Source organism: Salvelinus sp. IW2-2015, unplaced genomic scaffold, assembly GCF_002910315.2.
Source record: "Salvelinus sp. IW2-2015 unplaced genomic scaffold, ASM291031v2 Un_scaffold629, whole genome shotgun sequence".
NCBI lineage: Eukaryota > Metazoa > Chordata > Actinopteri > Salmoniformes > Salmonidae > Salvelinus > Salvelinus sp. IW2-2015.
In genome coordinates, this window is record NW_019942585.1 from 410181 (window position 1) to 425212 (window position 15032).

Consider the following 15032-nt stretch of genomic DNA (forward strand, 5'->3'; position numbering starts at 1 on the left):
TGACCAACTAAACACATACAAAACAATAGAAAACAGGTCAGGAATGTGACAACACCCCTTAACTTTTCCCACATTTTCTTGTGATATAGCCTGAATTTAATCAATTTTGAATTCAGCCTGGAACACAACAAAATGTGGAATAAGTCAAGGGGCGTAAATGCTTTCTGACGATACTGTATGTATCTAAATCTGTATCATACAGGGCCCGGTTTTGCTAAAGCATCTTAAAGATACGTACCAATGGTTCTAACGATGCACTTGGCCTTAAGAAACCAGGCCCAGGTCTGTAGAGGTAGTCAGAGCTTTCAAACACGTACAGGTGTGTAGAGGTAGTCAGAGCTTTCAAACACGTACAGGTGTGTAGAGGTAGTCATCTTTCAACACGTACAGGTGTGGTAGAGGTAGTCAGAGCTTTCAAACACGTACAGGTGTGTAGAGGTAGTCAAGGCTTTCAAACACGTACAGGTGGTGTAGAGGTAGTCAGAGCTTTTCAAACACGTACAGGTGTGTAGAGGTAGTCAGAGCTTTCAAACACGTACAGGTGTGTAGAGGTAGTCAGAGCTTTCAAACACGTACAGGTGTGTAGAGGTAGTCAGAGCTTTCAAACACGTACAGGTGTGTGAGAGGTAGGCAGAGCTTTCAAACACGTACAGGTGTGTACAGGCATTGCCGACTAACTCAATTCCACAATAAACGATGGAGTTTAGCAGCGACAAGTGTGGGTGGATTTGGGCTCCGACTTCACATAAAATTAAGCTTTTATCAAAAAACGACAGATTTCAGCACCCAAAGAAACATTTGGGTGATGAAATCAATCATTTTTTATATAAACTTCCTTTAATACGAGGTCGGAGTCCACTCCGACAACACTAGTCGCCGCTCAACTCCATCATTAAATCGTGTTTAATCGGCTAGTACGGGCAGAGTTAAACATGGCTAGGAGTTCAGTGGTTTACCCAAACATTAGATTCATTTAAAATTGGTTGTCTTTCCAATTCAATTCGTTATCTTTGTCTGTCTTTACAGTTCTTTCACACTTATTTTTTTATATCAATGGTCCATACCCTGTGGCCTACTGAGTTATTACAGTAGGGAAACATGATTACTCAATCTCTTTAGAAATCTCTTCCGGAGACCATGGTCATCCGCAGCCCGACTTGATGACAAAACAGTGCTCATAACTGGAGCCAACACTGGTATTGGCAAAAGACAGCGCTGGACCTGGCAAAGAGAGGTAGGTCTACAGTGATACTAAAGCCATGATGATGTTAGCATACCGGTACATATGAAGATGTCTCACCATGACCTGTTGAATGAGGCTTTGGCTCTTTCCTCAATTAGTCTTTCATTGATTCCTCAAATCCCCTCTCCTTGCCTAATTCTCAAAATGCTTTGGAGACCATGCATCATGCTTTCTCGTGCACGCTGAGAAGCCTAGCAGTAAAACACCTGATCTCCTAATCAACTGATCATAGTTTTCTATTTGTAGAATGAGTTGTGTTACAGCTGGGCTTTAATATGTTCTCACTAATGTGCTAAAGCTACTATGTAGCCTAATGATAACACAACACATAAACTGTAGTAGTATATCAACCTATATCCTAGTGGTTAGAGCGTTGGGCCAGTAACCAAAAGGTTGCTGAATTGAATCCCCAAGCTGACAAGGTAAAAATCTGTCGTTCTGCCCCTGAGCAAGGCAGTTAACCCACTGTTCCCCGGGTGCCGATGACGTGGATGTCAATTTTAAGGCAGCCCTTCGCACCTCCCTGATTCAGAGGGGTTGGGCTAAATGTGGAAGACACATTTCAGTTGAGAGCATTCAGTTGTACAACTGACTAGAGTTGTGTTCGAATACCCATACTAACATACCGTATACTACATACATAATGAGTATATACTACATACTATTAGCTCATTTAAGTACACTGTAAACGAAGGGTATCGTTTCAGTTGAGCGTACTAGAGCCTCGGCTGTCTACCGGTAGTTGATGCTGTTGCTATGCAACCTCTTGCTAGCTTGTTAGCATAACAAATTACTAGCTAAAGATTTTACGATTTCGGGTGTGTTCGTAAATTCAGTGCCAGAGTGTGCTCTGGGCGTACGTAAAAACAGAGCGTTGTCAAATTGTCCGTTGGTAAATACAATTCGGTGTCAAATTGTCCGTTTCGCTATCGGTGGGTTCAGAGCACACACTGGATGCTCTGGCCGAGGAGTAGATCCAGCATTCAATGGTTGTCAAGCACCCAAGCTAACTGGCTAACGTTGGCTAGTTAATGAGTAATGTATATAAAACATACTGACTATGTATCCCCCTTTATTCCACTTAGCAGGTGATGCCAGACATGCACTGGTTGATGTTTGTGACTATCCAGCAGGGGTAGCTGCTGGTAAATGTTTTACCCACATAACGTGAAACTGCTGGTAAATGTTTTACCTACATAACGTGAAATCATTCAATATTATAATTAAAAACATTAAATTAAAAACTGTATGTAGCTATGAAGGCTCTGTCCAATATTCTCCTGAAAAGCCTGTATGATTGACATCCTGAGTTGGATTCGGATTGGGCTGGAATGATTTGCTTCCACAATTTTTTCCCCAAATTGTCTTTATATCTAGAGGCTAGAATCATCATGGCCTGCAGATACATGGAGAAAGCTGAGGGGGCCCTGAAATAAGTCATACAAGGCTCTGGCAGCCAAAATCCTTCAGACAGTTTGCCAGAGACCATCAACAAAGGTAAGGGGAAGTGAGACATGACTTGAAACGTTAGTCGATTGCTTAGTTTTTCCACATGGTGTCTCTACAATGTTTGTTGTTTCACCATAGCCACCTGCTTATTAAGGCATAACTCAGATGGTCTCTAGGCAAACCTCAGATGGAAATTGTAACCATTTTTCAGTGTTCTGAGACTTATGTTTTTGTTGTACCTTGTCCCTGTCCAAAAAACCTTAATTAAGTTAGACTTGATTGTATCACGAGTCACGACTTCATTGGGACAATGGATTGATTCATTTGCACTCCTGTCATTAAAACATACATTTTGAATTTTAAAAAATTGTAGAAGAGAAGAAACTCAACATCCTCATCAACAATGCTGGCGTCATGATGTGTCCGTACGGGAAAACAGCTGATGGATTTGAAATGCAGATTGGTGTCAACCACATGGGTAAGTGAAGCTACATAGCACAGGGAAGAGAAGCAAAGTTCCTCTTTGGCCAGGCATCACATGATGCTAAAACCTGAAAGGCACGGACATACCACATATTATTGATAATTGACCAGTGTTTAACTGCCAATTGGCTGTACTAGTAGCCATTCCTATAAGGAAGTGCTTATTTCGCTGCTTATGTCCTTGTAGACAGCTGTACATGAAGCTCAATGCTTCCCTTAGAGATTTGGTTCTGTTATGACAGAAATACACTAAATGAATTGATGACTCTGGKCTTACCCACTACTGACTAACCACATGGATGATTGCATGTGGCGCACATCCCAAGGCAAAGGAGGAAGGTTCCAGACCGCACAACATTTATTTCAAGCAAGTCCTGACTTGTACATAGTGTTCTCCATTGTTAATAATTTACTGGAGTTGTAATCTTTATGCAAATATCTATCCAGGAAGCGAAGCTACTGCAAGTTAAGGTACACTATATGGCCAAAAGTATATAGACACCTGCTCATCGAACATCTCATTCCAAAATATTGGGCATTTGCTGCTATAAAAGCTTTCACTCTTTTGGGAAGGCTTTCCATTAGATGTTGGAACATTGAGGCTTGCTTACATTCATCAACAAGAGCATTAGTGAGGTCGGGGACCAATTCATCCCAAATGTGCTCGATGGGGTTGAGGTCAGGGCTCTATGCAGGCCAGTCAAGTTCGTCCACACCGATCCCGACCAGCCATTTCCTGTTGAAGTCACTTATTGATTGATTCCTTCAAATGAGTGGATTCAGCTATTTCAGCCACATACGTTGCTGACATGTGTATAAAATTGAGCACACGCCCATGCAATCTCTATAGACAAACATTGGCAGTAGAATGGCCATAGTGAAGAGCTCAGTGACTTCAATGTGGCACCGTCATAGGATGCCACCTTTCCAACAAGTCAGTTCGTCAAATTTCTGCACTGCTAGAGCTGCAACGGTCAACTCCAAGTGCTGTTATTGTGAAATGGAAACGTCTAGGAGCAACAATGGCTCACCCACGAGGTGGTAAGCCACACAGTCTCACAGAATGGGAATCGTCTGTCCTCGGTTGCAACACTCACTATAGAGTTCCAAACTGCCTCTGGAAGTAACGTCAGGACAAGAACTGTTCGTCGGGAGCTTCATGAAATGGGTTTCCATGCCCGAGCAGCCGCACACAAGACTAAGATCACCATGCACAATGCCAAGCGTCTGCTGGAGTGGTGTAAAGCTCGCCACCATTGGACTCTGGATCAGTGGAAACACGTTCTCTGGAGTGATGAGTCACGCTTCACCATCTGGTAGTCCGACGGACGAATCAGGGTTTGGCGGATGCCAGGAAAACGTTACCTGCCTCAACGCATAGTGCCAACTTTAAAGTTTGGTGGAGGAGGAATAATGGTCTGGGGCTGTTTTTCATGGTTTGGGCCCCTTAAGTTGCAGTGAAGGGAAATCTTAACACTACAGCATACAATGACATTCTAGACGATGGTTGTAAAGATGGGGAGAGGTCTGTCCGTAATAAAGAGATGCTCTGCTTTTTTGACACCACACACCACTAAGTCCTGCAGGCTTTAGTTTTATCTTATCTTGATTATTGTCCAGTCTTCTGGTCAAGTGTTGCAAAGAATGCTGCAGCTGATCCAAAACAGAGCGGCACATCTTCTTCTTCGTTGTAATCACAGGGATAATATTAAAGAAAGACTGACCGCGTCACTTCTTGTTTTTATAAGAAACAATGTGTTGGAAATTCCAAATTGTGTGCATAGTCAATTTACACACAGCACTGACACACACACTTAACCCAGCAGACATGCCACCAGGGGTCTTTTCACAGTCCCCAAAGGTCCAGAACAAATTCAAGGAAATGTACGGTATTATACAAAGCCATGAATGCACGACACAATGCCTCTTCCCCATGTGACGTACTTGGTGTGTGTATGTACTGACATGTATGTGGAACTAATAGATGCACACTTTCATTACATGTTAATGTTTTTAAATGTATATAAATTGTAAAGTATTTTGTCTGTAATGTATTTTTTGTTATACGTCTGACCCCAACAAGACTAGTTGTCACCGCTGTCGTCGGCTAATGTGGATCCTAATAAATCAAATAAAAAATTAAGTTGCCTGCAATGAATAAGCTTTAACAATTACATGTTGATGGAATAAGTCTCTACAATACAGCCGACATGTAATTTACTTCCTCATTATTACCCATCAGATCCAAAACAACCCTTAACCCTTACCTAACCCTAACCTTAACCCTTAACCCTTACCTAACCCTAACCTTAACCCTTAACCATTACCTAACCTTAACCCTTAACCCTTAACCCTTAACCCTTAACCCTTAACCCTTACCTAACCTTAACCCTTACCTAACCCTAACCTTAAACCTTACCTTAACCGTTTTAAATGTTGACTTCAGTGGAGTGACGTCAGAGTTCGACGTCCCAAGGACCCCGTTTAGCACTTAGCCATTTCAGGCCATTTTTTTATTTGAGGCCCCCATTCTTTGAGGCCCCAGGCTACATGGGGCGGCAGATAGCCTAAAGGTTAGAGCATTGGGCCAGTAACCAAAAGGTTGCTGGGTTGAATCCCCGAGCTGACAATGTAAAAATCTGTTGTTCTGCCCCTGAACAAAGCAGTTGTTCCCCGGTAGGCTGTCATTGTAAATAAGATTTTTTTTTAACTGACTTGCCTAGTTAAATAAAGGTTATATTAAATGTAAAAAAAAAAAAACGTTTTTGCCAGATAATGAACATTTTGTCCAAAACCCCCCAAAAATTACTAGTTAGACAGGCCCACTGGGCAAAAAATGGACCAGCCAATCTGAAATATGCCCGAAATACCAGATGGTCAATCCACCCCGGGACCAGTATCTGTGACAAAGTTGTTCTACATGGAACACTACATGGAACTGTTGGGCTCCACCCTTAATTACTCTTGGTGAGTCATATAGGAAAAAGAGCTTGTCTATTGCACTCTAATTTAAATTGGTGATAAGGGATGGTAAATATACAGTGTCACATACTAGTACTATTCTCTAGAAGTTCTTTGACGAAATTCAAGTTTAAAAGTTCATTCAACGCATCAAATACTCCCAGAGACGTTCTATGGCCAGACTGGCTAAATGTTTTGCCCAGTTTGAATATTGTACTGCAAAGAGTGCAAACGGAAGAAAAAGCTCACTTGTTTCAGTGGCTTCAGTAGAAAAACCCCCACAACCCTCTCTGCCATAGCCATCTGCTCTGCTGGAGAAAGGTGAAATCAGGTGACATCAGGTGACATCAGCTTTCCCTTGCTGAGATCGACAATGGTTTGCAGCTCTATTAAACAGCTGACACAGATATTAAACAGCTGACACAGAGAGCCATCTCACAGTCACCTGGTAGGACAAACAAGTTTTAATGTAATTGCAGGTGGCACTCGAACAGCACCTGCTCATGTAGCTGAAAACGGTTAATAGTCAAACATATAATTGTCTATTTGGCTTTATCTTTTTTAGAAATTGCACTCTGGGCACAATTGGTAGGTTGACAGGGGTAGCCTGCATTAAACCCCCTAAGGGCCTGGGCTAGCTCTCTACTAAGCTAACATATCGTTGAAATTGTTGCATGTTGCATTTTTAGAAAACAATGAGTTAGTAAACTCGCTACAATCGTGCGATACAGTGTACAGTCAGAAAGCAATTTATCAGTTACACCGGCGTGCCCCGGTGGCAATAAATTAATAAAACCAAAAGCTTACCTAGACTTGGAAGCGTTACAGTTCTGGATAGCCATTGTCAGCAAGCTGACATAGCATCCCTCTCTGTTCGAGCTGGGTTTTTGAGTAGGCTAAACTAGCTAGCTGCATTTGCTACCTAAGTGAAAGTAAAAAATACAATTTAAAATTTAAAAATTAAGCTCTCTCTCTCTCTCTCTCTCTCTCTCTCTCTCTCTCTCTCTCTTTGCTTTTCCCTAATTTTGGAAGGAATTAATTTGTTAAAAACGGTTAAACTATTGTCTTTCTCTCTCTTTGAGTCAACTACTCACCACATGTTATACATTGCAGTGCTAGCTAGCTGTAGCTTATGTTTTCAGTACTGGATTCATTCTCTGATCCTTTGATTTGGTGGACAACATGTCAGTTCATGCTGCAAGAGCTCTGATAGGTTGGAGCACGTCCTCTGGAAGTTGTCATAATTACTGTGTAAGTCTATGAAAGGGGGTGAGAACCATGAGCCTCCTAGGTTTTGTATTGAATTTTATGTACCCAGAGGAGGACAGAAGCTAGCTGTGAGTAAGACCTTGAAACAGGTCAACATACACAAGGCTGCAGGGACAGACGGATTACCAGGACACGTACTCAGAGCATGCGCTGACCAGCTGGCAAGTGTCTTCAATTACATTTTTAACTTCTCCATCACCCAGTCTGTAATACCTACATGTTTCAAGCAGACCACCGCAGTCCCTGTGCCCACGAATGCCAAGGTAACCTGTCTAAATGACTATCGTCCCACAGACCTCACATCTGTAGCCATGAAATGCTTTGAAAGGCTGGTCTTGGCTCACATCAACACCTTCATCCCAGACACTCTAGACCCACTCCAATTTGCATACCGCCCCAACAGATCCACAGATGACGCAATCTCTATTGCACTCCACACTGCCCTTTCCCACCTGGACAAAAGGAACACCTGTGTGAGAATGCTATTCATTGACTACAGCTCAGCGTTCAACACCATAGTGCCCTCAAAGCACATTACTACCCAGGGACTGAACACCTCCCTCTGCAACTGGCTCCTGGACTTCCTGACGGGCCGCCCCCAGGTGGTAAGGGTAGGCAACAACATATCCGCCACTCTGATCCTCAACACATGGGCCTCTCAGGGGTGTGTGCTTAGTCCCCAAGCAGTGTCATACTATGCTGACACTCGAACACACACACACACACAAAACACACACTCATATGCATATTGATGACACACACACACACACACACACACACACACACACACACACACACACACACACACACACACACACACACACACACTCATATGTATATTGACGGCACACACACACACACACACACACACACACACACACACACACACACACACACACACACACACACACAAAACACACACAAAACACACACACATATGCATATTGACGCCACACACCCACACACACACACACACACACACACTACATACGCTCACATACACAAAACACACACACATATGCATATTGACGCCACACACACACTCACACATAGACACACTTTCACACCCTTTTACTCTCTTCACATACACTGCTGCTACTCTGTTTATTTTCTATCCTGATGGCTTAGTCACTTTACCCCTACCTACATGTACATGTTACCTCATTTATCAATTACATCCTGAGTGGCGTCACTACAGACCCTGGTTCGATCCCGGGCTGTATCGCAACCGGCCATGATTGTAAATAAGAATTTGTTCATAACTAACTTGCCTAGTTAAATGAAGGTTAAATATGACTATTTCCTTTTTATTGTGCAATTTTGCTTACACTTTGAGAAAAGGGCTCGTAATTAAACATTTCACGGTAAAGTCTACACCTGTTGTATTTGGCACATGTGACAAATAAAATGTGATTAGATATATGTCCAACACGGGGGGGAAAAACACTCTTTAAGGGCCGCAGAATGAGCAGCGACGCTCCTCTGGATGTACGATCTGTGGATTTAAAAAGTACAACTGCTCCTGACTTAAATGGAAAAACCATTTTACTGCGACACAATGTACAGGGAAACGATTGGATTTAAACCGATTAAATAACAATGGTATTTAAATGTGTTTTCTAAAGTGGATAATTATAATACAATTATAGTAGCATTATAAATTATGTTTTGTTATTCGTACTACTGTTGTTACCATAACATAATAACTATCTAGTGATCATTACTRTTAATGCTGTTAACAATACTGTCAACGCTATAATATTGTTTTGTGCTATAATGACAAATAACTGTTAATAACATTTCCTCATAAAATATGACAATTTTTTTGCCATCTTCATTGTGGGACTTTTTTTGAAGGGAAATCGCAGAGGTCACGACCTTATTCTTGCTAGGTCTTGCTTATTCTTGGTGACGTAACAGAGGTCACGACCTTATTCTTGCTAGGTCTTGCTTATTCTTGGTGAAGGAACAGAGGTGTTCCCAGCATTATACCTAAAGCGGACATTGCCATTGGCTGAACGGAGTCACATTAAAAGGTCACCAATGTGACGGCTCCAACACAGTTCCACCTCCACCACTGCCAAAACATCCCCTATGCAGATGTCTACTATTGCCGGTTAACACTTGATCTGATTGACTCTAGGCCTAAATCTAGGCTAGATATTATTAAAACAAGCAACAACCATCATCAATTCATTTGACACTCTATAGAAATGACAGGCTACGTTTTTTTTGTACAGTACACAGTATTTACTCTATAAAAACAAATGGTGAGAGTCAGGGACTCTTCATACTAACCCATCAATGAGAGCAGCTTTGATAGTGTGAGACTTCCCAGGTTTGCTGTTGTCAGCATCTTTAAGTACTGTTACATCTCTTGTTAGAGATTATCCAGTTCTTCCCTTCCAGAAGAAACTTCCAGAAATGGTCAAACCCTTTACCTGGAATAGGTTATGATTCACATCAGAATAGGAAGAACATCGGAATTGTTTTAACATTAATAGCTAGGTAACCTACATATATATATTTTTAACAGACATATTTTTTCATCACAATGTATATCGTTTTTTGTAAACAACCATGTAGCTTGTTTATAAATATTTAAAAAAACATTTCAACTTACATGTACAGATGTTAGGAAACAATGAGTCAAGTAACATTTCTTTAAAAGTATCATTAGATATATATTCATGTTATTTAAATAATCAAAATCCACGTTAGCTGATGTTTCATAATATTCATCTCTGTAGTCTGAGGTTTTACAATGCTGGGATTTTTTTATATTTCATTTCTCAACATAAAACAGCTTCTTCTGTTTTTATCAGAGGTGAGAACTTTACARGGCTGGATTTGCCTCCAGTTCCTTAGTCTCCTTAGTTCACCTGCATCGCCTTTATCTCGAAGGACTGATTGCAGTCCTCTAAGGAAATGCTGATTAATTTCCACAGAAATCAATGCTRTCAATAAAGGCCACGCCAGTTTATTATTTTGTCAGACAGTATCTCCTTGGCCACAGTATCTACAGTCATCAAGTGGATTTCTATATGGTTATCCTCATTGTACTCATAACCTTTCATTTTCTAAAACTTATTGTGCAGCAAAATTGGTGCAAAAGAGCTTGTCTGAGATCTACTTTTTCCTCTGTCTGATACAGAATTTGTTAATTACATTTAAAAACCCAATATCTTTTCTTCTCAAGTGTTTTATCTGTTAGTCTGCACCTTTTGAGGTGTACATAGTCAAGAACCTTAAAAACAGAACAGTTTGTAAAAATGAGAGGAAACCAGAACGTCACTAATMATCAAATTAGTCATTGCTAACAGGTTGATGATATAATTTTCCACTAACCATCATACTTCAGTATTTTGTGACAATTTGCACATTTCTGTAATAATGTATGAACTAAAGAGAGAGAGAGATTTGCTGACAGCATGGAAAAGTCAACGTGAGATGATAGGGGGACATTCAATTGACATTCAGCGGTAATGTTTGCTAGTAGGATACCTGCCAGTACCTGACTTACTCCGTAACCAATTGCAGTTTTAACGCTGTAATATAACGCATCAGAAGGTCAAAGTTTATTCCACTGTAGTTGTAAACTTTACAGGTGTAAAACAAASAAGCATTGTAACAGATCAGTAGGCAGATAACGTCAGACAACTTCTAGTGAAAAATATGTTTCATGCTTAAGTACGATGAGCATCTGAAAGTGTGTAAWATCTATTTGTAAGAACACTTGATCAAATTGGTATGTACTGTACAATACAATGGTAAATGGAGCCTGCCTTTCCAACTGAGGACATGTACCAATAAATCTTTTTTTACATAACTCAAATAGCGTTCTATTTACATAGCCATAGAACATAGTCTATTTCCTGGAAGAGGATAGCATGTAATATACAAGTATAGATCGATTCCCAAACAGAAACATTCAAAAGATGATCAGGTTTAATACAGTTGGAACCTATTTCCATGTTGACGTGTTCCTCTCTCTTAATGTGTATTGTTTGACGTGTTCCTCTCTCTTAATGTGTATTGTTGACGTGTTCCTCTCTCTTAATGTGTATAGTTGACGTGTTCCTCTCTCTTAATGTGTATTGTTGACGTGTTCCTCTCTCTTAATGTGTATTGTTGACTGCTCCTCTCTCTAATGTGTATTGTTTGACGTGTCCTCTTTCTTAATGATGTATTTGTCTTGACGTGTTCCTCTTCTTAATGTGTATTGTTGACGTGTTCCTCTCTCTTAATGTGTATTGTTGACGTGTTCCTCTTCTTCATGTTTATTTTGAGGTGCACCTCACAGAAGTAGCGGCCAATTAGTGAGCGGTTCCACTGGCAGCACTTTTTAAACTCCATACAGGTCTTCTTCTGTACTTAAAGACATTTTGATAATAACTTCTTACATCTTAACCAGTGACCATGGCTTCGTGTCACGCAGAATGCATTGAAAAACCGGTCTCACGATCTTGTTTCATATCTGGATCTTAAGCTGGGGAGAAATGCATGGTGGTTCCACTTGTAGCCTTGTTCATCTCTGAAGGACATAGGGCAGGATTTTACTTCCTTGAAGAGAATGGTGCATGGCATAGAGGTCCAGTTTACATCGACGGACGGCCTGCAAAAAAAATGGAGACATTTAGTCCAAAAAAACGTTTTCCTTTAGAATGATTCTGAGTTTTCTTTCTTTGGCGCTGTCAGACGTGTGCGTACTGGTAGCGAAGTCGGGTGCAGGAGAGCAGAGATTTGTGAACAGGCGCACACTTTATTTAGGCAAAAGTGCAAAACGCGCAAAACAGTCACAAGAATTGTTTAACAATAAACATCTTCGTGAAAAATAACACGGAAAAAACAAGCCAGTCTGGCACGTCAACAATACACACGTAACACAAACAATCTTACACAAAGACATGATGGGGAACAGAGGAATAAAAACATGTTAGTGTGATTGGGAATGAAAACCCAGGTGTGCAGGCAACAAGACAAAACAAATGGATACATGAAAAATGGAGCGACGATGGCTAGAAAGCAGGTGACGTCGACCGCCGAACCCGCCAGAACAAGGAGAGGAGCCGACTTCGGCGGAAGTATCCCGAATGGAGCTAGGTCTCTCACCGCTGTTTCAAAGTCATCTTATTAAAGCATTCGAGGAGATTATTTAGAAGAAGAGTTAGAGAGATGGTCACAGGTCATGATACGTAAAAGCCACATATGAACATGTACGCACAAGTATTTCACCAAACCTGGCAATATGCCCAGACAGTTGTGAATCTGTGAAATATAACAAACTGTACTTTTCCTATGAATCATTCAGGAAAAAAAAATTTTGTCAAAATTACATGTTAGATGTCACTGATAGGCACAGCTAGGTCAATTCAAAAAGGTCTATATTTCATCGTCAAACACTGTCTTTTTGGGGATAGAACTGGTGGTAGTAGTTTGAATACAGATATTTTTGTTTAGTGCACTGGCTGTTCGACTCTTCTTCTTTCTCAGAGAAAACAACAAGGCAGAAAATGATGTGTGTTTTACTCAACTGTTTCCAACTTGTCAGAAACTTAATTGAATAAGGTAAATACAGTTTGTTATATTTTATTAGATTCACAACTGTCTAAGCATATTGCCAGGTTTGGTAAGATACTTGTGTCCGTGTTCATTACAAGTTCATTCGTGGCTTAATAAGCATCTTTGGTTTGCTTCCAAATCAGAGGGCATAGCTCATATGTCAGTAGCTATTATGAAAATGAGGATCAATTCTTTTCAGAATATCAAATCAAATGTTATACATATTGTTAGCAGATGTTAATGCGAGTGTAGTGAAATGCTTGTGCTTCTAGTTCCGACAGTGCAGTAATATGTCACTTCTGACCATAGTTCTTTTGTGTTTTCCTTGTTTTAGTGTTGGTCAGGATGTGAGCGGGTGGGCATTCTATGTTGAGTGTCTAGTTTGTCCATTTCTATGTATGGCTGATATGGTTCTCAATCAGAGGCAGGTGTTAGTCATTGTCTCTGATTGGGAACCATATTTAGGTAGCTTGTTTGTGTTGGGTTGTGGGTGGTTGTCTTCTGTCTTTGTGTTCTCTGCACCAGATAGGACTGTTTCGGTTTGCCACATTTGTTATTTTGTATTTGTATAGTGTTCACGTGTATCGTCTTTTATTAAACATGTTGAACACGAACTCGCTGCGTCTTGGTTCGATCCCTGCTACACCTCCTCTTCGACGAAGAGGAGGAAGGCTGTCGTTACAAATATCTAACAAGTAATCTTAACAAATTCAAATCGACTGCCTTATACACACAATGTAAGGGGATGGAATAAGAATATGTACATTTAAATATATATGGATGCGCGATGACCGTTCGGCATAGGCAAGATGCAGGAGATGGTATAAAATATGGTATATACAGGAAGTTTACATACACCTTAGCCAAATACATTTAAACTCAAGTTTTTCACAATTCCTGACATTTAATCAGAGTAAAAATTCCCTGTCTTAGGTCAGTTAGGATCACCATTTTATTTCAGCTTTTATTTCTTTCATCACATTCCCAGTGGGTCAAAGTTTACATACACTCAATTAGTATTTGGTAGCATTGCTGTTAAATTGTTTACTTGGGTCAAACATTTCGGGTAGCCTTCCACAAGTTTCCCACAATAAGTTGGGTGAATTTTGGCCCATTCCTCCTGACAGAGCTGGTGTAACTGAGTCAGGTTTGGGCCTCCTTGCTCGCACACGCTTTTTCAGTGGCCACCATTTTTCAGTGATGGCCACTCCAATACCCTGACTTTGTTGTCCTTAAGCCATTTTGCCACAACTTTGGAAGTATGCTTGGGGTCATTGTCCATTTGGAAGACCCAGTTGCGACCAAGCTTTACCTTACTGACTGATGTCTTGAGATGTTGCTTCAATATATCCACATACTTTTCCTTCCTCGTGATGACATCTATTTTGTGAAGTGCACCAGTCCCTCCTGCAGCAAAGCACCCCCACAACATGATGCTGCCACCCCTGTGCTTTACGGTTGGGATGGTGTTATTCTGCTTGCAAGCCTCCCCTTTTTCCTCCAAATGTAACAATGGTCATTATGGCCATCAGTGTCTATATTTGTTTCATCAGACCAGAGGACATTTCTCCAAAAAGTACGATCTTTGTCCCCATGTGCAGTTGCAAACCGTAGTCTGGCTTTTTATGGCTGTTGTGGAGCAGTGGATTGCTGAGCGGCCTTTCAGGTTATGTCGATATAGGACTCGTTTTACTGTGGATAAAGATACTTTTGTACCTGTTTCCTCCAGCATCTTCACAAGGTCCTTTGCTGTTGTTCTGGGATTGATTTGCACTTTTTGCACCAAATTACGTTAATCTCTAGAGACAGAACGCGTCTCCTTCCTGAGCGTATGACAGCTGCATGGTCCCTTGGTGTTTATACTTGCGTACTATTGTTGTACAGATGAACGTGGTACCTTCAGGCGTTTGGAAATCGCTCCCAAGGATGAACCAGACTTGTGGAGGTCTACAATTTTTCTTTGAGATCTTGGCTGATTTCTTTTGAATTTCCGATGATATCAAGCAAAGAGGCACAATTAAAGTGCATTATTTAAAGTGACTAGTTATACCATTATTAAATCTAT

At 40.8% G+C, this 15032-nt stretch overlaps 1 pseudogene; it reads left to right on the forward strand.

Annotated features, from left to right (window-relative positions):
* The first annotated feature begins 1125 nt into the window (after window positions 1-1125).
* The window catches only part of LOC112068633 (retinol dehydrogenase 12-like), a 67790-nt pseudogene continuing 53883 nt past the window's right edge, over window positions 1126-15032 (forward strand).